The following is a 26,781-nucleotide window of genomic DNA, read 5'->3' on the forward strand; positions in this document are numbered from 1 at the left end:
GAGTTATCCCTTTAGAAAAAGACGAACAAGGATGGAGTAAACCAAACACCAAAGAAGTCACCTTTCAAAGATCTTAAATCAGTATTTGGAAAGAAGAAGGGAAGAACTTGGGAGTGTCAAGTACATCTTCGAAGGACAAAAGCAAAATTGAAGACCATCATCAAATACCTAGTCCCCAAGAATCCGAATACGAGTCCGAACCTAAATTCGAATTAGAGAAAAGCAAACCTGAAGACGGGTCAGAAAACGAAATGACAAACATTGAAGATATCTCCATGGGAGCATACAAGCTGTGAATAAGAGACGATGCTTGTCCTGGTTTAGTACAACCTGGAATTTCCGTTGCTGCAATATTTGAGTTGAAAGGACACATTCTTACTGCTCTTAAGGATGTACCATTTTCTGGGAAGGATCATGAGGATGCTTATAAGCATTTAGATAAGGTCAAAGACATTGCAGACTATTTCAATGTCCGGAATGTTCCTAGAGAGAAAGTCTTGTTAAGGATGCTTCCTATCACTTTTAAGAGAGGTGCAAAGGATTGGTTGAAGGCACTTCTACCCGGTGCAATTACTACTTGGGCACAAATGCGTGAGAAATTCCTAGAACAATTCTGCCCACCATCAAAGATATCTAAACTCAAGAAGGCGATAGCCAACTTTGAGCAACAACCGGGTGAGTCGCTTTATGAGGCATGGGAGCGATATGAAGGGTGACGAAGAAACTACCCTCAAAACGACCTTAACATACAACAAGAAGTTTCTATTTTCTATGACGGGGTGAATGTCATGATGAAGCAACTCCTTGATTCCCATGGATCGCTTACTAAGAAAAATCCGGTTGAAATCAAGGAGTTAATTGAAGAATTCTCCAAGCATTATTATGAGTCCATAATCCAAGACATGATGGGACATGGGGAATTGGTAGTGGAACATCAGAAGACATGGCTACTGTACTAGCCATGCTTAATATTATGGACATGAGAATTACAAAGATGGACCAGTCAATTCTTTCTATTAGAGTTGGATGTGAAAGATGCAATGGTCCACACTTGACTGCTACTTAGATGATAATGGGAACAAAAAGGCTCAAGTTTGCTACTCGAGTGGAGATAAATATAATGAGGACTGGAGAAAACCAAAGAATGAGTAGTTGCCATATGAAGAATATAAGAAGCAAAAAGAAGGAAAATATAGGCAGACTGGCTGAGGCTTCTACCAAAAGGAACAACCACCAGCTGAAAGGAAAGTTGAATTAGAGACCATGCTAGCTCGTTTTATGGAGGCTTCAGAAAAAAGGCATGATGAGACAGATGCAGCTATAAAAGATCAAAGTATGATGATGAAGGATCAACACGCCATGATGAAAGATCAACAGACTATGATGATTGACCAGTAAGCATTATTAAGAAATCATCAAGCATCGATCCAAAATCTCGAAGCCCAACTTGGTTAACTAACAACTTTCGTGAATGAAAGGCTATCTCCACAATTTCCCGACAAGAAGACTCAATCACATGTCATGGTGATAGAAACTGAAGAAGATGTTATTTCTGATTTCTTAGAAGCTTTAGAAGTGGAGCCACAATAGTCTAGACCAAGGCCGAAGAAGTCGAAACTCGAAGAAAAAAGTTCTACTGAAACATTAAGCTCAAGACGTGAGCCTTCAAAGGGTCAGAACAGAAAAATTCAGCCAATGTGTAAGCTTATCGTCCTCCTTTGTCATTTTTGTCCCGGGCAAATACCCATCCACTTGAGAAGGAGCACTTGAAATTTATGAATCAAATGAAGGGTATTCCAATCAATACCCTTTTCATTGAATCGTTGGCTAAGGTTCCTGAGTATGCCAAGTTCTTATAAGATTTAATAGATACTCGCCAGTAGTTAGAGAAGAATTCCAAGGTAATTCTTAGTCAGTAGAGTTCAAAGGTTATAATGGGGGAGTTACCAAAGAAGATGGGAGATCCTGGACGCCTCACTCTTCCATGTGAATTTGGAAACAATTTGAAGACTTATGCTTTAGCTGATTCTAAAGCTAGCATAAATCTAATGCCTTTCTCATTTTATCAAAATATAAATATTTCGGATTTGAAGGCTACAAGAATGACAATTCACATGGCCAACTGTTCAGTGACACATCCTAGAGGCATTGTGGAAGACATCTTAGTAAAAATTGGGAAATTCGTTTTTCCAATTGACTTTGTCTTTATGGACATGAAGAAGACAAAAATGTCCTAATTATACTTGGTCGCCCATTATTAAATATTGCTCGAGCCTTGGTTGATATTCAAGAGTCCAAGCTTACTTTGAGAGTTGGAGATGATGAAGCTACTTTTGGAATGGAAGATGGTTTTCCAGGCAATGAATTTCAAGGTGAAGTCTTCAACATAGATGAAGATAATGAACTTGAGGTATTGGAAAAGCTTATGGAAGAGGAGATTCAACAAATCAAGCATACAAAACCGAGAGCATCCGTTCCACTTATTTTTGAAGTACATGCTTATAAAAATTTGACTTATTGGGTGAGTGAGGAAAGTGATGAAATGGTATCCAGTGATGATGAAAAGGTTACTTCTAACTGAAAGAGTTTAACTGTGCATGAGAACATGGTACCTGTGGAGCGAAAGATTGAAGAAAAAGAAAAACCTGTGAAGGATAAAGGGATTAAACGAAAGCTTGAAGAAAATGAGGTGAAAGTTAAAAAAGAAAACTCTGAAAAGGCATATATTCGACAAGTCAAAGCATACAAAAGAAGGTGGAAAGAGCAGAAGATACAACTGGTGAAGGACACTCCGAAAGATTCAACGTGAGGCGGCACAGATTCCAACTCATGCTTCCAAGAAAAAGAAGCGTTTCTCGGGAGGCAACCCGAGTCTGGTTTGCAATTTCTTTTCGTTTTTGCATTTAGTCTAGTTTTTGCATTGGTTTTTAGGATAACTAATTATCTAATCATCTTAATAATTTTAGAAAATGATGAAAATCATGTGTGGGGACCTTACAAATTAAAATTTAATTAGTAAAATGGACTTTTTTTTGAAAAAACTCGACACCACCTCATGGCCCAAAAGCCCACCTCGTGGTGAATCCAATTAACCCGTAGTTTTTAGCCCAGCCATTTCTCATGGCGTGAGGCATAAAGCTCACGATGTGACCTATTCAAAATCGGGACCACAGATTAAAGAAACCAGAAACACATTTGACTACCACTTTTCATTTCTCATGAAGTGGACTCACACCCTTGGTCCCCCATACTCGATTTCGGTTTTGTCTCCCTACAACAACATTATCTTTTATGTACTACTCTTTTAAGGTAAACATCCATGTTATTGATCCTTTGTCTAATTTACTAGATTTTGGGGTTAGGGTTTATGCTAATAGGTTCAAAATTTGCAATTACCCATGTTTATGTTCGAAATTGTAACACCCCAAATTCAGAAAACCAAGAAAGGAAAAGAAAATACCTAAGTCAAGAAGTCTACTCGTCGAGTCCAGGGAGGAACTCGACGAGTAGGAGTGAGTCTCGTGTCGTGGATTAAGTGGCCGACTTGGCGAGTTAGGGGACTGACTCGGTGAGTTTGGTCTGGGTTAGGAAACCCTAATTTCGGGACTTGGTGCTCTATTTAAGCATCTCATTCTCCTTCTATCAGCCTCATTTGTAGACTCCATTGCCCAAACCCTTACCCACGAAACCCTAGAGCCTCCCTTGAGTTTGTGAGCCATTTTGTGAGATTTTGAGCATTCTTGAAGCTTGGAAGAACAAGAAGAAGGTTGGAGGTTCAAGAAGGAAGAAGTAGATCCAGAAGATACACCCCATTTGCTGCACTTATTGGTAATCAAGTCTTCATCTTGACTTCTAGTTTGTTTGATCTCTTTATAGCCCTTTTTATGAAGTTTTTGGACCAAGAATGACTACTTGTTGGATTTGGACGTCCCAAGCATAGATCCTTTCAGATCTGAGAGCATTTAGAGTGGTTAAGGCATAAAGGTGGAAGCTTTATGCCATTAGAGCTCCCCATGCGAGGTTTAAGAGGTTGTTATGGCCTTTTTAGCAAAAAGGTCCATGCATGGATGCAAAGATAGTAGCTTTCCGTGTTATTATGACCCTAGGAGGTTAGATCTGGGTCCTGGATGCCTTGTGCTTGACTGAAATCGCCTGCATAGAATTGGACACTGAGGGACTCGACGAGTCACTTATGGGAATCGGCGAGTCAGGCCGGTTTCTTGCCCCAAAAACCCCTCTGTAAAGGGTATGAGTTGAGTTGGTTAGGGACTCAGCCAGCCTGGGTCCATAGTGGACATGAAGATCATTGTAATCGATGAGTTCTAGGAGGAACTCAACGAGTCCAAGGAAATCTCCTTAGTTTATGAAGATGGACTCGGCGAGTTGTTCATACAACTCGGCGAGTCATAGACTAGACACATTCATGTGAGGGAGATGAACTCGATGAGTTCAAGGATGAACTCAGCGAGTCAGTTGAAGATGGTCCCGATTGTATGACTGAAGTAGAACCCATTGAGTTCTTGCTAGACTTGATGAGTGGAGTCGGCGGTTGTATTGGGTTGGAGGGTATGGACTCGACGAGTTGGTAGACCAACTCGGCGAGTCAAGTCAACTGGAGGTTGACTTTGACCGTTGACTTTGATCAAGCTTGACCTGGGTTGACTTTTGGATTATTGTCGTCTAAATGTTATTTTCGGTATTGCTAGTTCAGGAAGCTGAAGGGTCAGCAGTTCAGGAGTTGCTGATTAGCAATCAGAAGTGTTCAACTATTCTTTAGCAGTGCAAGGTGAGTCTCCTCACTGGGTGAATGGGTCTAAGGCCACAATGCCAACCCCTGTAGTTTATGAGTAGGAAGACCCGGGGGTTAGCCCTAGGCACTGTATGCTAGTGTGATATTCTGGACCAAGGTCCGATGTCGGACAGGTGCCCGAGGCAGGTGTATGTGTATGATATTCCAGACCAAGGTCTGATGTCGGGCGGGAGCCCGAGGTATGTTTGCATGATAGATTATACTTGTTGTCTGTGTGATACCTGTATGTGCCCGGTAGGGAGGTGAGTGTGGGTGAGGTCTCGTATCTCACCATTAGCAGAGTGTGGACGAGGTTCCATATCTCATTAGTAGCAGAGCAGGGGCAAGGCCCAAATTAGGAAATGAGTGAGTGTGGGCGGGGGCTCATATCTCACTATCAGCAGGAGTGTGGATGACGTTCCATGACTCACCAGTAGCAGGACAGGGGCGGGGCCCATGTGAGGCGAGGCCTTAGATCAGGAGTATAGTAGAGTGTGATAGCCACTTGTTATGTGTTATGTTATATGTTTGTATGTGTTTAGCGGGCGAGGCCCAGAGACAGGCAGGGCCTAAGAGAAACATATATGTATACCAAGCGGGGTCGATGCTAGGCGGGGCCTGATGCCGGGCAGTATGTTGTTATGTATGTGGTATGTGGTAGATTGGAGAACTCACTAAGCTTCGTACTTACAATTTTCAATTTTGGTTTCAGGTACTTCCGGTAGCGGATGGAGGAGCTCGGGGTGATCGCATGGCACACACCATTGTTTGTTTAGCCTAGGATGTTTTACTCTGATAAAATAAAATAATGTTTTAGACATGATACTATGATGTGATATGTTTTGAATAAATGGTTGATAGTTGTGGTTTTATTATTAAATTAAAACGAAATTTTTGGTCATGATTTTTGGGAAGTTACAAAAATTCATCTTGCATGTCCCTAATATGTGCTTAAAATTGCTACTTGACAAAACCCTATGAGATATTTACACTTAGTTTGCTTGGAATTTGGTTCGATTTTGAGGATAGGACTAACTACCTTCGCGCTAAACTCACGACATGAGGCTGCTTCTCACGACGTGAATACTGGACTTCCGAGAATTTACATATTTTGGTTAATGTTTAATGGTTGTTATGCTTTGTGTTTTGTTTTGCTGTTATTTTCTTGCAGGCATATGGGTCCTAGAAAGGATGTTAATGAAGCTTAAGGTGGAGTTGCCAACTTACACCCATTCTATACCTTCCCAACCAACATATCCCAGGAAGTGCTTAACCGGTATAATCATCGATTGGGATGGCTCCATAATAGAGATTTTGCAGTGTCTCCCACAACTAATTGGAACAAGCTTCAGGAGTTGGGTGAAAGATTCCAAAAACACAGTCTAAAAATTTCATTTTAAATCCTTAATAAAACCATAATTATCATTCAACATATAAAATTCATAAATCGTGTATCTCAAGAATATCATAACATCTGTCAAATATATCAGAGTAAAAACATCCCAGGCTGAACTAATGGTGTGTGCACTGCAATCATCCCGAGCTCTTCCCCTTGCTACTGAAAGTACATGAAACCAAAATTGAAAACTGTAAGCACGAAACTTAGTGAGTCTTCCCAAACTACCACATACCATAGACATAATCATATAATAACATACATTGGGCCTTGACCGCTACATCGGGCCCCGCCCGACATCGGACTGAGATCCGGTTTACATATAAACATATCAACAATGCATATAACATAAACACATAACATAAACATAACTTAGGCCTAGCTCACTACATCGGGCCCCACCCGACATCGGACCAAAGTCCGGCATCAGGCCCGGCCCGGCATCGGACCGAAGTTCGGTATACATATATCATATCAACAAACACATAACATAAACACATATCATAACATACAAACATTCCTCGGGCTAGCCCCGACAGTTGAACGAAGTCCAGAACACATAAAACATAACATATAAGCTAAAAATTCCTCGGGCTTGCCATGAAATTGGACCGAAGCCCAAAACATATAAACAAACACATGCAAGAAATCACGAAGACATCAAGCATACAAACATTCCGCGGGCTTGCCCCGACGTCAGACCAAAGTCCGGAAACATATAATCTACATCGCGCTAACCCCGACATCGGACCTAAGTACGACATATACTAACATACATAAACGGGCTGACATTGGTGCCTTAGACCCGTTCCTACAAGAGAAAAACTCACCTCTTAAGCTGGCTGCTGGAATCTTGCGAATAAATCTCTGGCTGCTGGCTAATAGATCCCTAAACTGCCAACATCAAAACAAAACCCAATTAACCATTTGGGCTTCCTATGCATAACTCTAAAATCCCCACTTGGGGTAAAAAGACCATTTTACCCCTAACCTAGCTTGGTCCAAGATTAAGGCCCAAACTCATACTCTAAAGGCCCATAAGTCAAATAATTAACCAAGGCCCAACTGTGGCCCAATTTTCCAAATTGGGCCCAAACTCCTCACATGGTCTTACACTAAGGCCCAAGCATTTATTCTTGGTCCAACACATGGCAATCTAATGGTCCAATATCTCATAATCATCAAGGCCCAGTTATGGACCATCTATGGCCCAATTTTCTCAGTTGGGCCTAAACATGTTGAATGGGCCTTATCCTAAAGCCCAAACCAAATATTCTAGTCCATATATTTGTTCTTGGATGGCCCATCAAGAGCCCAATCCCTAAACCCAACAAAGAGGCCTAACTCAAGGCCCAACCAAAATTAGGGTTTGTCACATGAAATGACGATTAGGGTTAAGTATTCTTACTTAACCCATTAAGGACTTAATCCATTAATTCCATCACTCCATTAGGTCATTCATACAATGTAGTTGGACATAAATTGTAACTCCAGTCCACTGGTCCGAATGCGGGTCCCGACAATCTAAAACTAACATCTTCCAAAATTAGGGTTTCTAACCCAAGCACATGTCAACTAGTCAAACGATTAGGCTTTTAGGTCAATTAGGGTTTCATTAAGTCAAGCACCACCCACTGCCACCTCGCAGTGGTGGTCGACTGCGGCACACGGCGGCAACCACCACCTCACGGTGGTGGCGGTGGGTTTTTCCCTTGATTAATCCGGCCAAACATGAATCATTCCACATAATCCCACCAAACCCACAATTAAACACAATAAATCACACACACAACCACCCTTCACGGTGGCTGGTGGCGGCAGAAAGCGGTGACAGGGGGCGACAACCACCATGGTTGGCAGCCATGGTGGTTTTCTCATTCTCCGGCCAGCTAACACTCGCCAAAAGTATTGAAGCACAGACACACCCACATATAGAACATCCACCATGCAGAAATACATCGGACATGGAGGAGGAAGGCGGCGACATCAGCGTCTGTTGGGTAGGAGATGGCGAAGGGTGGTCAGAGTAGCGCCGATGAAGGACATGGCACGTCTGTAGATGACGATAGAAGGTAGAAGAAGAAGGCAACTGAGGAATGGTGATCACTTTACTTCGCTGGAAGGGAAGGACATCCGCAATGCTCGGCGGCTCGGTGCAGCATGGGACGGAGACAGCTGCATTGGTGGTTCACAACAGCAAATCGGTGGCGGTCGGGGAGGTTACACACGGCGGCGGCTGAAGAGCACTTCTAAGGTGGTGGCGACTGATTCACCCTTAGGGTTAGTGTTTTGGGTGATCCACAAAAGGGAAGGATGGTACTGGGTTTAATCCCATGTCTATTCAAACTTTAATTCATTTATCCAATATTAGTCCATCCCCATAATATTTGTTTTCAATTTAAATCCAAAACTTACACTTTGTCCCCTGCCTCCATAAAATCTTTTCAACTTTGATCCAATATTTACCATTCAACCCCTCTTTTTCAAGATTTTATTTCAATTTAAATCCAAAATTTACCAAACCACCCTCAACCTTCAAAATTCTTTACAAACTAATCCGGGAGTTACATTTTAACCCCCAACAACAACGCCTTGCTAAATTATTCCGCATTTAGGGCCACTATTCGTTTATAAACTTTATTTATTTATTTATTTAATACACGGGATGTTACAACTCTCCCCCAACTTAAATTAGATTTCGTCCTCGAAATCATTCCTTACCATTCTTGTCACGCCAAACAACTTGAGCGACGTGGTCACAGCCCCGAGCATACCTGAGCCTTCTCAAGGTAATCTAAGTCATCCCTCGAAGGGTTCTAAAACCCAAAAATGAACGAATTTCTTGCAACATGATCACATCTACTCATCTGAAATCTACAGTTTTGAGATGGTCTGACTCCCTGACAGACTGTCCATACTTAATTATTATCGAACCCATTGCACTTATCTCCTACTGGCTACTTAAGTTCTGATAACCTGAGGTTCCCACTAGAAAAATGAATCACATACCCAATTATCCCTGTAGATCACTTATACTTGGTCAGGGCTCAGATAATCCCGCTGTGAGTGACTTAGCATAACCCAAGCTATCTGTTACTCTAACCATACATGAAATCCTAAAACAATACTGCCCAAAACACTGAAACTGCTCAAAACAGCATGTTGCCACATGGTTGCTTTCCAAAATCTACCGAGACCTCCCTGGTATCAAGTCGTTCACCAGTCATCTGGAACACCGGGTTTTGGTCTGGTTGCTGAGCCAAAGGCTCTCATACAGTCGCCCCACACGACTTCCGAATGAAATCCTTGTCTATCAATAGTTGCCACTAGTTATCTTGCCACTGTAGCTCTAACGACCTCCTGATCCAACTGATCGGGTCCATGCATCGAATCCTGACATCACCAAATCCAAGGCTAAAAGTTATTGCTACATGACCAATGGTAGCCTTATATCACAAACAACCTTAAGCCGTCCATTGCTTCCCATATCTCATAATTGTGGTGACGTTCCTATGGTCTTATCACTGGATCAAACAGGTCTAATTCATCTGGGGAAATCCGTAAACCAATATGTGGATTTGCCATGCCCTCACTATTGCACCCGAACTGATGGGTACTACTGTTCCCTCCGTGATCCAACACACTCCCATGCTATCTACTAACCTAGTGAATGCTACGACTACACCCGTAGACTTACAATACTCTAGCACTATCTGCTAACCTTGTGAATGCTACGGCTACACCCGTAGACTTAAAACACTTATAGCATTATCTGCTAACCTTGTGAACGCTACGGCTACACCCGCAGACTTTCAACACTTCTAGCACTATCTGATAACCTTGTAAATGCTATGGCTACACCCGCAGACTTACAACACTTCCCACACTATCTGAATGCTAGTTAATGCTACGATTATCCCGCAGTCTTACAACACTTTCCACGCTATCTCGCTGCTGGTGAATGCTACGGCTATCCTGCAGTCTTACAATTCTTTCCACACTATCTTCATCCCTGATTACTAATCTAAACACATCCAACGTCGAGCATACACACTACCTAACATTCCAAATGGAACTCATGTCCTGACTGGAATCCCCAACCTGATTCCTTAAAGCCTACTATCAAACATTCCGAGAACGCGATCTCATTATTCACAAGTTTTTCAGACTTCCAACTCACACTAACCTCAATCCATATTGTCGCTTGGGCTGTCTTCCTTTCTGACAAGGATGCAAAAATTATCCCAGTTTCAAAACTGCTTCTGCTTATGAATCCCTAGATGATTCTCCCCCACTTAGATTCGACTAAGTCTTAACAATACATGAAAATTGGAAAATTCCCCACCCTTCTCACTTTCCAATGATCGATCCAATGACAACCAGCTCTTACCAACTAGTGCTCCATTACTATCCAATCAATAATGGTTAATAAGACAATCAAATCCTGTCGATGCTGGATAACCATCCTGCGGAACCCTGAATGCAGACCTTCCACAGAACACCCCCGATCCGATCTCGACCATAAACTAAGACGACACTGTACACTCCCAACCCGCAATTAAGGAAATAACCTTTCGCCGCCCACTAATAAATCTCGGTATGCAATTGGCATATGACATCTTTTGGAAATATAATTCAAACACAGACAGAGGATAAACCTATAGTTACACTTACTCAAACCCTTGGAATGAAAGACTCTATCGTCAAATTTCCCGCAAGTGTTGCACTAAATCTGTCCCTGCTGGCCTCTCAAAAGCTAATCTGAAATCTTGGGTCTCTTCCCAAGACCCTTCAATATATCCAACTAATTTGGTTCCCTTTTCCCAATGTGCTCCAAGTCAATATCCCGTTCTCGGGCTCTTAGAAGTCATATCATTCAGGGTCTCGCACCCCGAGATACTCACGTTCTCGCTACTATCAGTCTGCAGTATGTCATGATACCTTACCTTCTTTATTTCCCCATCCGCTACATATTGCGGTACCAAATAAGCTCTCTCTCGAGGCTTGGCAGTGCTCTCAGCCACAGTCTCAGTAGTCTGGCGGAGATCTAACAACTCTTGCGCCAATTATCGCGCCTCACTTGTCGGGGCAACTTTGCCTAGAATCTAGTCGAAAAGTCATCCCATGACATAGCATCTACCGCTTCATCACTCAACTCACTACAAACCTCTTCCCATCAAGCACGTGCTCTGTCCTTCAGGAGACAGGAAGTAAGCAAGATCTTGTTCCTCTCGGGCAACGACTGGTACGAAAAGCGTTGGCGACATTTGCCAACCATCTGCTACTAGCAATGGGGTCCCTAGCCCCATTATAATTTGGAGCTTCACAAGCTCTGAACTCTCGAAGGATGAACATACGCGCCCCCATCATGGCCGCTATCTCAGTGCAGAATGCACTTTGCCCCTCATCACAAATCTCTGAAATGCCGAAGATCACAGGAGTCTGGTAAGTGATACTATGCGTACTCGCAGATGAAATGAACTCCCTCATCTGATCATCAAGCTGCCCGGCTCCCGAGTCCGCGCCTGATCCCTCGCCGGCACCAGAACTACCATCTGGTCTACCACTTAGTGTCACTATACTCAGAAATATACCAAAACAGTCATCAGAATACTCATCATAACTCAAGGGATATCCCACACTACAAGTTCTCTAGGTTCGTCTCAACCTTCCTTGATTCGAGTACGGATCTTCTACTTTCAGTAGTACGGGCCTATACTACCTTCCATCCACCAAGTCTCTTCTACTATTACTACTCTCTACTAATCTCGTCTTAGGCTTGCCTTAGGGTAATCACCAACCCACTATCCGCCATCAGCTGCATAAGAAGTCTCTACTGTCTCTCCCTAACTAGCTCGCGAATACAATTACATATCACTAAGACTAGATAATTCTTCGAATGAGAGGTCCTACCCTACAAGCATACTCTAATCAGGCCATCATATCACTGACTAATCAGTACTAACATATAGTTCAATAAGCTAATATAGCAGACACATAAGCCATCCTTCCTAGATCCTTAGCCTTAACTAGCATGCAGTCCTCATACACATATAACAGGCATACGAGGCATCATTCCTAGATCCTTAGCTCTAGTCTAGCGTGCAGTTCTCATACACATATAACAGGCATACAAGGCATAATTCCTAGATTCTTATCCCTAATATAGCATGTAGTTCTCATAATCATATCATAACATAAACTTGTATAGGTAATTTGGGAATACTTACTTGAGCTCGGCTGATTGCATGCACAACACCATTTTCTCTTTTCAAAGTTCTTTTCTCTATTCAAAATCCTTTTCTTTTTCTCAAAGTTCTTTTTGTAAAACTGATTTTCTTTTGAAAATATTCATATCAAGTCCTTAGTTTGAGTTCAGACACACCCAATAGTGTTCCCGAATCCCTCAAACCAAAGCTCTGATACCAACTTGAAACATCCCAAAAATACAGTCTAAAATTTTCATTTTAAATCCTTAATAAAACCATAATTATCATTCAACATATAAAACTCATAAATCGTGTATCTCAAGAATATCATAACATCTATCAAATATATCAGAGTAAAAACATCTAAGGCTGAACTATTGGTGTGTGCACTGCAATCATCCGAGCTCTTCCACGCTTGCTACCGAAAGTACCTGAAACCTAAACTGAAAAATGTAAGCACGAAGCTTAGTGTGTCTCCCCTAACAACCACATACCATACACATAATCATATGATAACATACATTGGGCCTTTCCCGCTACATCGGGCCCCACCCGGTATCGGAAAAATCCGGCATTGGGCCCCGCCCGACATCGGACAAGTCCGGCATCGGGCCCCGCCCGACATCGGACCGAGATTAGGTATACATATAAACATATGAACAATGCATATAACATTAACACATAACATAAACATAACTTGGGCCTAGCCCACTGATATGTGCATATTTAGTGTGTATTTAGTAAAGTTTTTATTCATATATTAGCTAAATTATCGCATATTATGGACAAAAGGTACTTAAAAGTGTTAAATTATGTTTTTCAGTCCAAAGATGAAGCTCGGAAGCAAAAGGAAGCAAGAGAAGCAGTTAGGAGCTCGAGAGTGGAATGAAGAAGGAAAAACACTAAAAAAAAGCTTCTAATCGTCGAGTCAGATAGCTACTCGACGAGTCCGGTCAAGGAATCAGAAGGATAATGACTCGGGATCCCAGATAGTTATCGCAATACGGGGAATGTGAGAGGGACTCGATGAGTCACCACTTGACTCGACGAGTCGGATCGCTTATTTAAAGATAATTCCACATATCGATGAGGAAGAGTTCTGGGACGATTTAGAAGTATCTTGCTACGATTGAGAAGCCTGAAAAACCCTAGAAGACGACGAAGGAAGCTAGAATTCAATTCCGGAGAGTAATTAAGGCAAAATTTCATCATTCCATTTATTCTTTTGTTTATTCATCATGACTAAGCAATTTGACTTTGATTGTTTGCTGTTATTTACTTTAATTATGAGCTAAAACCTTTAGACTTCTGTTTGGGGATACAAAGTTGACAATATGGTTTGATTGATTGGTAGGATTAATTCTAAGTTGGTGAATTTTTGTTATTTTAGCTTGCTAAAGAACCTTGTGTGTGAATAATAATTAATTTTCTGTTAATAGGAAGATAATTGATTAGCATGAACATCTATTGATTATTGTCCTCATATGATATATTGTGACCACATAGTTATATGTCTAGGATTAATGAATATGAAACTAGAATTAATAAGAAAATTGAGTAAATTCATGTGCAAGCTTGTAAGATGACTATCAAACAAGAGGTTAATTAAAAAGACTAAATTAGTTAACTATTGCAAGTCTAACTTAACCCGAATAATTAATCTAGTAAATATAATTAAATTAGACAATTGGCCACTGTTTGAGTTAGTTTATTTGCTAAGGATTAGGGTAGTAAACATGAACCTAATCACTTGAATCGGTAACCAACGAAAGAATTAATCCATTGCACTATTACCTTAAAAATCAACCATAGAGTTAACCAAGTTGAACTAAACAGAAGTTCCTTTCCAATTATTGAATCTAGTTAAATTGTTATTTTCTAGCTTTAAATTAGTAATAATTAGTAAGTTTCTAGTCTTGTAAAACTAGAGAACAACCTCTGCTTTTTAATTAACTTAGATTAAATTAGTTTTTAGTTTAATTTGCCGTTCCCAGTGTTCGATACCCTGCTTATTTAGCTATACCACAATTGATAGGTTCACTGCCTTTTGTGTGTTATTTGATAATTAAAAGTAGGTTTACAATTCTTTTTTTACTAGAAATTTTTCTTTTCTGTTTTTGCCTTGCACTCGCCGAGTGCACTCGTGTCGACTCGGCGAGTCCATCGCTGTTTTAGTCTTTATTTTTTTATTCCGTTTTTTCCTTTTACGCATTTTGTTTCTTTTGTTTCGTTTTTTTCAGCTGTTTCATGACCCGAGGATCGGACACACCTCTAGTACCACCTTTGGAAGACCCGGAATCCGCACTAAAGAGAAGCAAGGGAAAAGCCGTAGGAGAAACCGCAACTTCAAAGAACTCACCACTCAAGAACTTGAAATCCATTTTCAGCAAGAAAAAAAGCAGCAAATTAGGAGCATCCAGTGCCTCGTTAACAATTGAAGAACCAATTCACGAAGATATCGAGTACGAGACCGAGGAAGAAGAAGAGCATATTTCCGAGCACGAAACCGATTCCGAAGAAGAGTTAGCTATCACTATGGCTAACATCGATGAAGTCCCCATGGGGGAGTGGAAGAAAAGGATGCGTGATGACACCGGGCCGGGACTTGTGCAACCCGCAATTCCTGCAACCGCCACTTTTGAACTAAAAGGCCATATTCTCGCCCAACTCAAAGAGATCCCTTTCTACGGGAAGGATCATGAAGACGCTTACAAGCACTTGGACGAAGTGAATGATGTGGCAGATTACTTCAATGTACCCAATGTGCCTTGCGAGATCCAGCTTCTTCGCATGCTTCCTGTCACATTTAAAGGAGCTGCAAAAGAGTGGTTGAAGTCACTTCCTCCTGGATCGGTCACCACATGGGCCAAGATGAAAGAAGAATTCATAGACCATTTCTGCCCGCCCTCCAAGATAGCCAAGCTAAAGAAAGCCATTTCCAACTTCAAGCAACAACCCGGAGAATCTCTTTATGAAGCTTGGGAAAGGTACAAGAGCCTACTTAGAAATTGCCCACACCATGATCTTAATAGCCAACAAGAGGTCTCCATCTTTTATGATGGAGTTAATGTCACCACAAGGCAACTACTCGATTCACAAGGCCCGCTCACCCGAAAGCCACCTCCGGAAATAAAGGAATTAATTGAAGAATTCTCTAAGCATTCTAGAGAATACCACAATCCGAGTAATAAAGTGAGTCGTGGAGCAGTAAACTCGGTGAACGATGGCATGGCGGCGGTAATAGCTAAACTCGATAGCCTAGACCGAAGAATGACGAAAATGGATCAAACGATCCATGCTATTAGGGTAGGATGCGAAAATTGTGGCGGCCCCCATCTTACCAAGGATTGTGATCGAGACGAGAATGGAAATAAAAAGGCTCAAGTATTCTATTCCAGTGGCGATAGATACGATGAAGACTGGAGGAAACCGAAGAAGGAATGGCTCCCATACGAAGAATATAAAAAGGCTAAGGAGGAGAAATACAAACAGAGGGAGAGGGGATTCTATCAAAAGGAAGAGCCGGTGACAGAAAAGAAGGAAAATTTAGAAGATATACTCACAAGGTTCATAACCGCGTCCGAGAAAAGACATAATGATCACGATGTAGCAATGCAAGAAACCAGAAACATGTTGAGGAATCAGGAAGCTTCCATTCTCAACATTGAGAAACAGCTGGGACAGCTTGCACATCAAGTGAATGAAAGAAGACCGGGTCAACTTCCGAGCAACACCGAGCCCAATCCAAGAATGGAGAACGTGAGCGTAATAACCTCCAGCAGTGAAGAAAAATTTACAGAAGCACTAAGGATCTCCAAGAAGAAGGAAGAAAAGGTAGAAGAATCGGAGCCAGCCAAACCCGACCCGACTCACCGAGTCACTCCTATGGACTCGACGAGTCCATGCGAAATTGAGAAACCCATCAGTTCTTCGAAACCTTATAAGCCTCCACTGCCATACCCAACCAAAGCCATGCCTGCAGAAAAAGTTGAAGCATACAGAACCTTCATGAATCATGTTAACACTTTACAAGTTAATGTGCCATTTGTGGAAACAATACTTCAAACGCCTAAATACTTCAACTTGCTTAAGGGCCTTTTTGCTGCTGGGAAGGATTTGGCTGAAGTTGCAGAAGTCTTGATGAGTGAACTGCCTAAAAAGAAGGGTGATCCAGGAAATATTGTGCTTCCGTGCCAATTTGGTAATAAAGTCTTCACACGAGCATTAGCTGACTCAGGGGCAAGCATCAATATGATGCCTTTGTCATTCTATAAGAAGTTGAATCTACCAGAACCAAAACCGGTGAATATGAAGATCCATTTGGCGGACAAGACGACAATCCAACCAAAAGGCGTTTGTGAAGATCTCCTTATAAAATTTGACAAGTTTATTTTCCCAGTAGACTTCGTGGTTGTTGATATGGAAGAAGACCCCGAAATTCCAATTATTTTGGGGAGATCTTTCTTGAACACCGCGTGTGCTTTAATTGATATAAGTGAGTCTACATTGACATTGAGAGAGGGTGATGAGGCTGTGACGTTTAAAGCTATTCCAGAAATCAAGCAAGAAGAGGAAAAGATTGATGAAGTCTCAATGATCCAATTGGATGATGAGATATTAGAACAAGAGCTTGCACGTTTGATGAAAGAAGACCCAAGCAAGTTTGTGATACACTCTGAAGAAGAAGGAGATGTTAACAAGGACTTGGATGAATTAGAAAAGCTACTGGAAGGAGCCCACTCAGAAAAAACCCAAGATTTTATGGAATTCGTACCGACTCGCCGAGTCACTTTAATGGACTCGACGAGTCCAGTCGATTTGGGCAAACACTTGGCCGACTTAGATCTGATTGTTACTAGTTCTTCACATACCTTGGATTTCAATAATATACAGGATTCTTTAGAAGAACAAACAGCAGAAAGAGGAAAGGAAAGGAGAGTCCAATACGCCGATGTAGCATGTCTTCATACGGTTCATCTTGAAGATGGGTTAAGCACTGGAACGAACGAAGAGATAAAGGAAAGGAGGGAGGAAGCTGATCACCTATTCACCACTAAACCTAGAGCACGGACCATTATGAAATGTGAAGTTATTAAATTTAAAGAGAAGGAGGTTCAAGAGATGGTGAAAAAGAAGGGGGTAAAGAAGAAAAAGAGAAGAAGGGAAGCCCAAGCAGCTAAAGATGAGGCAATGAAAAGAAAAAGGGATGCATTAAAAAGGGCTTACAAGAAAAAGATCCACGCTTACAAGACCAAGTACAAATCACAAAAAGTTAGGCGTGCGTTCCCGATGCTCGAAGATGACAAAACGTAGATGGGAAGGAGTCTAGCTAATGACTCCTCAAAAAGAAGCGCTTGGCGGGAGGCAACCCGTTATATAGAGTTTGCTTTCTTTTACGTTTTTAGTTTTCTTTTTATTTATTTATTTTCCCTTCGTTTTTCCAAATCATCGGGCATGTCTGCTTGAGAGTGTGCATAAGCTAAGTGTGGGGTGAAATGATTTACAATACATAACAAAATTTTGAAAATTATGCATTTTTTTAAGCGACTCGCCGAGTCTGACCACGACTCGACAAGTCCACATGGATTTCAGAAAAGAATTGACTTCGCGACCGGACTCGCCGAGTCTGACCACGACTCGACGAGTTGGTATTATTTACAGAAAAAAAAAAATAGATTTCGAAATTACTTTTACATTGGGTAAGTAGGGTTTTAACCCTAAGAATCAGTTTTCACAAACCACACTCGTCGGGTGCCGCTATTTTCATTCTCTCTCAAGCATTCATCATTCTTCTTCAAGTTCTTTCAAATTTCTCAAGCCCAATCCAAAAAGGTAACAAATTTCTTCCTATTTTCTGTTAAGAGCATGATTATAAGGCCATCCATGGTAGTAATTGCATGAAAAACCCGTTTTTGAGAAGTATTAAATTTATAGGCTTTTGATTTTTCATGAATTAAGTTGTTTTGAATGTCTATTTTGGCCTTAATACATCAATACTAAGTGTTGAGACAAAACCCTTGAAAGAATTTACAGGTTTTATGGTCCAATTTGTAGTGACCCGTCGACCGACTCGTGCAGGTTACGCGACTCGCCGAGTCGGGCCTGGACTCGACAAGTCCAGTCGAGTTACAGACAGCAGACATTTTTTTTAATTATATTCTGTGTTTTCTGGGTTTTGTGTATTTATTTTGCAAAAATCATGTTCAGAAGGGGACAAACTTCAAGTGGCAACCAAGGGGAGTTTCCATGGCTAAACTTCTCGCAAATTGAGTCCGCTTCAACAATTAGGAAATGGAAGAAGAAGCTATCTGATATTAAGAAGAAGGAGGTTTATGTGCCAAACAGGATTGATTGGGAGTGGCTGCAAAGTGTTCGATATGAGGAGGAATTAGCTCCTTACCTTTTAAAGGAGTTCCAACATGAAGGCGAAACAATGATCTGCGACGGGTGGAGCCGGGTCTTCCGTATACAAGAGCCGGTCTATTTAGAGCTTTGTTTGGAGTTTTTCTCCACGGTATCTTTTACCGGGGGAGTGGATGTGTATCACCCGGCAAGCTTTAGTTTTTGCCTTGGGGGCAAGTATCGTCAATGCTCGGTGGTGGATCTTGCCTGCCGACTAGGGATCTACGATCAACCCTTGGTTTCAACAAACATCTTTCGGGCCTTTTTGGCACACACTCATATGGTGTTCCCCGATGGAGTTACAAGCACGGGCTGGTGGAATACCATTGGAAATAAAGTTTACATCCCAAAGTCTGCACAGGAAGGGAGCATTCGATCCCCAACTCACCGCCTCATTCACCGCCTTATTTCCTCCACCATCAATCAAAGAAAAGATGACGACAAGGTGTCCAACCTTGACGTCTTCTATTTATGGAGTATAATTACACCCGACGTCTTTTGCAACATCCCTTGGTGTATAGCTTCATACCTTTCGGAGGGTGCGGTCAAGGATCGCAAAACCTCCCGTATTAATGGTGGGATGTTTGTAACCCGATTGGCTAACTCATTCGGGTTGATGAACCGCGGTGCATGGAACTTCATGACATTGATCCCGACACCTCCGTTCAACCCCATTCTTTTCCGAAGAGCACGGATTATTGAAGACTATGGTGGTGGCCATTATGCCATCCCAAATGATGACCCCGTTGTTGGTCCCGAAGCACCGGGAAGGAGGGTAAGATCAAGAAGAGAGCGGGATGTGGAGGACGAGCCGCCAGTGATTCCGGTCGAGAATGAAGACGTACCAATGGATTGGTACAATGTGGAGATGAGGCGGATGCAGGATCAAATGGCGAGGGGGCTGAACTTTAGCAACCAATCCCATATACGACTTTTTGACCACTTCAATATCCCACATATTGATGGTGGAAATTACCCATTTATTCCATCTTGGGATGAGGTGATTGGTGCGAGACGAAGTGGAGCCGGAGGAAGTGGAGCCGCCAATGATGATGAGGAGGACGAAGATTGATTTTTGTGTTTTAATTAAACAATTTTTATTTTTGTTTTGTTTTTATTCTTATTTGGTGTGTATGACTTGTTTGAGATTTTATTGTGTTTAATGATTGTATGCTTTAGTTATTTTTCAGGATTGGATTAGGATTGCATGCTTAGGATGGTTTAGAGTTATAGCATGGATGTTATCACGAGTGAAAGCGAGTCAAGGAAGCGGAACTTTAACGTCAAAGTGTCGAGTCCGGTCCTTAGGGGGTATGAGCAATTGAGTCTAAACATGGGGAAGAGTTAGAGAAGTTTTTAGAGGCTAAAACAGTTGCAAAATACCAAATTTTTTTGTTGAGTGGCCTACTCGACGAGTGCACTAAGCTGACTCGACGAGTCGCCTTGTATTTCTACATATTCTGAGAAGGCGCGCTGGTACTCGACGAGTCCACCATAAGACTCGACGAGTCGTTCAATTTTTATACCGACGGACTGCTGATTTGATGCTGCTACTTGTCCCACTTGCTCACTTATTCTTCCATTTCCACTCTTGAAGATCTTACACTGATTTCCGCGTATTTGGAGCGACCCACACGAGACGAGACACCCAAGGCATGGATGAGATGTTTCCATGTCTAAAGTTGATTGAAGTTGGAGCTTAAATGAGAGTGATCAACCTATCCACTGCTATCCCAGGGGAGTTTGTTCCAATTCCCTCTTTAGTTTCTTTTTATGTTTTTATGCATCATATGCAATGAGGGCATTGCATCACATAAGTGTGGGGTAGGGGGTTGGTTACATAATAGTCAATTTTAAAAATTTTTGCATACAAAAAGTATTATTTAGGACTTAATTAGAAAACTTTGGTGCAAAAATTAGGATTCCATGTTAGGATTGTGTTAATAATTGCATGAAAACTCAAATGTTTAGTTGAGCCTATATACGTTCTAGTGCATTTGTGGCTTCCTTATTCTAGTGAAATCATGCGACAAAAACACGACCTCGCTTAGTTTGAAGGATGCAATATGTTTAGCAGCCTGAACCTGAAATGTATCCAGGAAAATTTTTATCATTAGCCAATAAAGGTTGAGATTGAGCGCCCATGCTTAAGCATGTAGGGTTTTGAGTAAAAAAAAGTGAGGTATACATGTAAAAAAAAAGAGAGAGAGAATTACAAGAAAAGTTGTAAGAATTTTGGAGCAATCAAATTGAAGATCTAAAGATCAAAATTCCAAGAAATCCAAAAAAAAAAAAGTTGAAGATGCCAAAAGTCAATACAAGTTGGTGAATTCAAAGATATCAAAGATCAAATTATCAAGAAAGTGAAGAATTCAAAGAATTCATAGTGGTATCGAAAATTGTAATTTTCTAGAATATGTATGCTTGGGTTGCTCAATTAAAAATACCTTGAGGGTAAAGAGGTTTTCTGCGGATGGATTCGGAGGGTTGCATAAAATGAGCATAGTTCGGGGTGAGTGGGCGAATGTTTATGAGGATTGTGAGTATTTGGAATATGGGGGGTTCTTTAGGAAAAATTTCAGACACAAATGCATGCGTTGCGGTCTTGGCATAATGGCTGGGTTAGATTGGAGTTGTTATACATAATTCTAATGTGTTAAAATTCAGTTTTGCTTGAGGGCAAGCAAAAGACAAGTGTGGGGTATTTTGATATGTGCATATTTAGTGTGTATTTAGTAAAGTTTTTATTCATATATTAGCTAAATTATCGCATATTATGGACAAAAGGTACTTAAAAGTGTTAAATTATGTTTTTCAGTCCAAAGATGAAGCTCGGAAGCAAAAGGAAGCAAGAGAAGCAGTTAGGAGCTCGAGAGTGGAATGAAGAAGGAAAAACACTAAAAAAAAGCTTCTACTCGTCGAGTCAGATAGCTACTCGACGAGTCCGGTCGAGGAATCAGAAGGATAATGACTCGGGATCCCAGATAGTTATCGCAATACGGGGAATGTGAGAGGGACTCGACGAGTCACCACTTGACTCGACGAGTCGGATCGCTTATTTAAAGATAATTCCACAGATCGATGAGGAAGAGTTCTGGGACGATTCAGAAGTATCTTGCTACCATTGAGAAGCCTGAAAAATTCTAGAAGACGACGAAGGAAGCTAGAATTCAATTCCGGAGAGTAATTAAGGCAAAATTTCATCATTCCATTTATTCTTTTGTTTATTCATCATGACTAAGCAATTTGACTTTGATTGTTTGCTGTTATTTACTTTAATTATGAGCTAAAACCTTTAGACTTCTGTTTGGGGATACAAAGTTGACAATATGGTTTGATTGATTGGTAGGATTAATTCTAAGTTGGTGAATTTTTGTTATTTTAGCTTGCTAAAGAACCTTGTGTGTGAATAATAATTAATTTTCTGTTAATAGGAAGATAATTGATTAGCATGAACATCTATTGATTATTGTCCTCATATGATATATTGTGACCACATAGTTATATGTCTAGGATTAATGAATATGAAACTAGAATTAATAAGAAAATTGAGTAAATTCATGTGCAAGCTTGTAAGATGACTATCAAACAAGAGGTTAATTAAAAAGACTAAATTAGTTAACTATTGCAAGTCTAACTTAACCCGAATAATTAATCTAGTAAATATAATTAAATTAGACAATTGGCCACTATTTGAGTTAGTTTATTTGCTAAGGATTAGGGTAGTAAACATGAACCTAATCACTTGAATCGGTAACCAACGAAAGAATTAATCCATTGCACTATTACCTTAAAAATCAACCATAGAGTTAACCAAGTTGAACTAAACAGAAGTTCCTTTCCAATTATTGAATCTAGTTAAATTGTTATTTTCTAGCTTTAAATTAGTAATAATTAGTAAGTTTCTAGTCTTGTAAAACTAGAGAACAACCTCTGCTTTTTAATTAACTTAGATTAAATTAGTTTTTAGTTTAATTTGCCGTTCCCAGTGTTCGATACCCTGCTTATTTAGCTATACCACAATTGATAGGTTCACTGCCTTTTGTGTGTTATTTGATAATTAAAAGTAGGTTTACAATTCTTTTTTTACTAGAAATTTTTCTTTTCTGTTTTTGCCTTGCACTCGCCGAGTGCACTCGTGTCGACTCGGCGAGTCCATCGCTGTTTTAGTCTTTATTTTTTTATTCCGTTTTTTCCTTTTACGCATTTTGTTTCTTTTGTTTCGTTTTTTTTCAGCTGTTTCATGACCCGAGGATCGGACACACCTCTAGTACCACCTTTGGAAGACCCGGAATCCGCACTAAAGAGAAGCAAGGGAAAAGCCGTAGGAGAAACCGCAACTTCAAAGAACTCACCACTCAAGAACTTGAAATCCATTTTCAGCAAGAAAAAAAGCAGCAAATTAGGAGCATCCAGTGCCTCGTTAACAATTGAAGAACCAATTCACAAAGATATCGAGTACGAGACCGAGGAAGAAGAAGAGCATATTTCCGAGCACGAAACCGATTCCGAAGAAGAGTTAGCTATCACTATGGCTAACATCGATGAAGTCCCCATGGGGGAGTGGAAGAAAAGGATGCGTGATGACACCGGGCCGGGACTTGTGCAACCCGCAATTCCTGCAACCGCCACTTTTGAACTAAAAGGCCATATTCTCGCCCAACTCAAAGAGATCCCTTTCTACGGGAAGGATCATGAAGACGCTTACAAGCACTTGGACGAAGTGAATGATGTGGCAGATTACTTCAATGTACCCAATGTGCCTTGCGAGATCCAGCTTCTTCGCATGCTTCCTGTCACATTTAAAGGAGCTGCAAAAGAGTGGTTGAAGTCACTTCCTCCTGGATCGGTCACCACATGGGCCAAGATGAAAGAAGAATTCATAGACCATTTCTGCCCGCCCTCCAAGATAGCCAAGCTAAAGAAAGCCATTTCCAACTTCAAGCAACAACCCGGAGAATCTCTTTATGAAGCTTGGGAAAGGTACAAGAGCCTACTTAGAAATTGCCCACACCATGATCTTAATAGCCAACAAGAGGTCTCCATCTTTTATGATGGAGTTAATGTCACCACAAGGCAACTACTCGATTCACAAGGCCCGCTCACCCGAAAGCCACCTCCGGAAATAAAGGAATTAATTGAAGAATTCTCTAAGCATTCTAGAGAATACCACAATCCGAGTAATAAAGTGAGTCGTGGAGCAGTAAACTCGGTGAACGATGGCATGGCGGCGGTAATAGCTAAACTCGATAGCCTAGACCGAAGAATGACGAAAATGGATCAAACGATCCATGCTATTAGGGTAGGATGCGAAAATTGTGGCGGCCCCCATCTTACCAAGGATTGTGATCGAGACGAGAATGGAAATAAAAAGGCTCAAGTATTCTATTCCAGTGGCGATAGATACGATGAAGACTGGAGGAAACCGAAGAAGGAATGGCTCCCATACGAAGAATATAAAAAGGCTAAGGAGGAGAAATACAAACAGAGGGAGAGGGGATTCTATCAAAAGGAAGAGCCGGTGACAGAAAAGAAGGAAAATTTAGAAGATATACTCACAAGGTTCATAACCGCGTCCGAGAAAAGACATAATGATCACGATGTAGCAATGCAAGAAACCAGAAACATGTTGAGGAATCAGGAAGCTTCCATTCTCAACATTGAGAAACAGCTGGGACAGCTTGCACATCAAGTGAATGAAAGAAGACCGGGTCAACTTCCGAGCAACACCGAGCCCAATCCAAGAATGGAGAACGTGAGCGTAATAACCTCCAGCAGTGAAGAAAAATTTACAGAAGCACTAAGGATCTCCAAGAAGAAGGAAGAAAAGGTAGAAGAATCGGAGCCAGCCAAACCCGACCCGACTCACCGAGTCACTCCTATGGACTCGACGAGTCCATGCGAAATTGAGAAACCCATCAGTTCTTCGAAACCTTATAAGCCTCCACTGCCATACCCAACCAAAGCCATGCCTGCAGAAAAAGTTGAAGCATACAGAACCTTCATGAATCATGTTAACACTTTACAAGTTAATGTGCCATTTGTGGAAACAATACTTCAAACGCCTAAATACTTCAACTTGCTTAAGGGCCTTTTTGCTGCTGGGAAGGATTTGGCTGAAGTTGCAGAAGTCTTGATGAGTGAACTGCCTAAAAAGAAGGGTGATCCAGGAAATATTGTGCTTCCGTGCCAATTTGGTAATAAAGTCTTCACACGAGCATTAGCTGACTCAGGGGCAAGCATCAATATGATGCCTTTGTCATTCTATAAGAAGTTGAATCTACCAGAACCAAAACCGGTGAATATGAAGATCCATTTGGCGGACAAGACGACAATCCAACCAAAAGGCGTTTGTGAAGATCTCCTTATAAAATTTGACAAGTTTATTTTCCCAGTAGACTTCGTGGTTGTTGATATGGAAGAAGACCCCGAAATTCCAATTATTTTGGGGAGATCTTTCTTGAACACCGCGTGTGCTTTAATTGATATAAGTGAGTCTACATTGACATTGAGAGAGGGTGATGAGGCTGTGACGTTTAAAGCTATTCCAGAAATCAAGCAAGAAGAGGAAAAGATTGATGAAGTCTCAATGATCCAATTGGATGATGAGATATTAGAACAAGAGCTTGCACGTTTGATGAAAGAAGACCCAAGCAAGTTTGTGATACACTCTGAAGAAGAAGGAGATGTTAACAAGGACTTGGATGAATTAGAAAAGCTACTGGAAGGAGCCCACTCAGAAAAAACCCAAGATTTTATGGAATTCGTACCGACTCGCCGAGTCACTTTAATGGACTCGACGAGTCCAGTCGATTTGGGCAAACACTTGGCCGACTTAGATCTGATTGTTACTAGTTCTTCACATACCTTGGATTTCAATAATATACAGGATTCTTTAGAAGAACAAACAGCAGAAAGAGGAAAGGAAAGGAGAGTCCAATACGCCGATGTAGCATGTCTTCATACGGTTCATCTTGAAGATGGGTTAAGCACTGGAACGAACGAAGAGATAAAGGAAAGGAGGGAGGAAGCTGATCACCTATTCACCACTAAACCTAGAGCACGGACCATTATGAAATGTGAAGTTATTAAATTTAAAGAGAAGGAGGTTCAAGAGATGGTGAAAAAGAAGGGGGTAAAGAAGAAAAAGAGAAGAAGGGAAGCCCAAGCAGCTGAAGATGAGGCAATGAAAAGAAAAAGGGATGCATTAAAAAGGGCTTACAAGAAAAAGATCCACGCTTACAAGACCAAGTACAAATCACAAAAAGTTAGGCGTGCGTTCCCGATGCTCGAAGATGACAAAACGTAGATGGGAAGGAGTCTAGCTAATGACTCCTCAAAAAGAAGCGCTTGGCGGGAGGCAACCCGTTATATAGAGTTTGCTTTCTTTTACGTTTTTAGTTTTCTTTTTATTTATTTATTTTCCCTTCGTTTTTCCAAATCATCGGGCATGTCTGCTTGAGAGTGTGCATAAGCTAAGTGTGGGGTGAAATGATTTACAATACATAACAAAATTTTGAAAATTATGCATTTTTTTAAGCGACTCGCCGAGTCTGACCACGACTCGACAAGTCCACATGGATTTCAGAAAAGAATTGACTTCGCGACCGGACTCGCCGAGTCTGACCACGACTCGACGAGTTGGTATTATTTGCAGAAAAAAAAAAATAGATTTCGAAATTACTTTTACATTGGGTAAGTAGGGTTTTAACCCTAAGAATCAGTTTTCACAAACCACACTCGTCGGGTGCCGCTATTTTCATTCTCTCTCAAGCATTCATCATTCTTCTTCAAGTTCTTTCAAATTTCTCAAGCCCAATCCAAAAAGGTAACAAATTTCTTCCTATTTTCTGTTAAGAGCATGATTATAAGGCCATCCATGGTAGTAATTGCATGAAAAACCCGTTTTTGAGAAGTATTAAATTTATAGGCTTTTGATTTTTCATGAATTAAGTTGTTTTGAATGTCTATTTTGGCCTTAATAC

General features: G+C 41.1%; 3 non-coding genes across 3 annotated transcripts; all 3 read right to left on the reverse strand.

Annotated features, from left to right (window-relative positions):
* Nucleotides 1-635: 635 nt before the first annotated feature.
* On the reverse strand, nucleotides 636-742 carry LOC145077574 (small nucleolar RNA R71). The gene has a single exon (XR_013693316.1). It is a non-coding gene; the product is annotated as a small nucleolar RNA R71 (small nucleolar RNA).
* A 14,571-nt stretch (nucleotides 743-15,313) lies between these two features.
* On the reverse strand, nucleotides 15,314-15,420 carry LOC145077307 (small nucleolar RNA R71). Its single transcript, XR_013693089.1, has one exon. It is a non-coding gene; the product is annotated as a small nucleolar RNA R71 (small nucleolar RNA).
* An 8,291-nt stretch (nucleotides 15,421-23,711) lies between these two features.
* LOC145077308 (small nucleolar RNA R71) lies at nucleotides 23,712-23,818 on the reverse strand. The gene has a single exon (XR_013693090.1). It is a non-coding gene; the product is annotated as a small nucleolar RNA R71 (small nucleolar RNA).
* Between the last annotated feature and the right edge of the window lie 2,963 nt (nucleotides 23,819-26,781).

Source organism: Lactuca serriola, chromosome 9 (assembly GCF_051521515.1).
Source record: "Lactuca serriola cultivar US96UC23 chromosome 9, Lser_US96UC23_V15, whole genome shotgun sequence".
Classification (NCBI taxonomy): domain Eukaryota; kingdom Viridiplantae; phylum Streptophyta; class Magnoliopsida; order Asterales; family Asteraceae; genus Lactuca; species Lactuca serriola.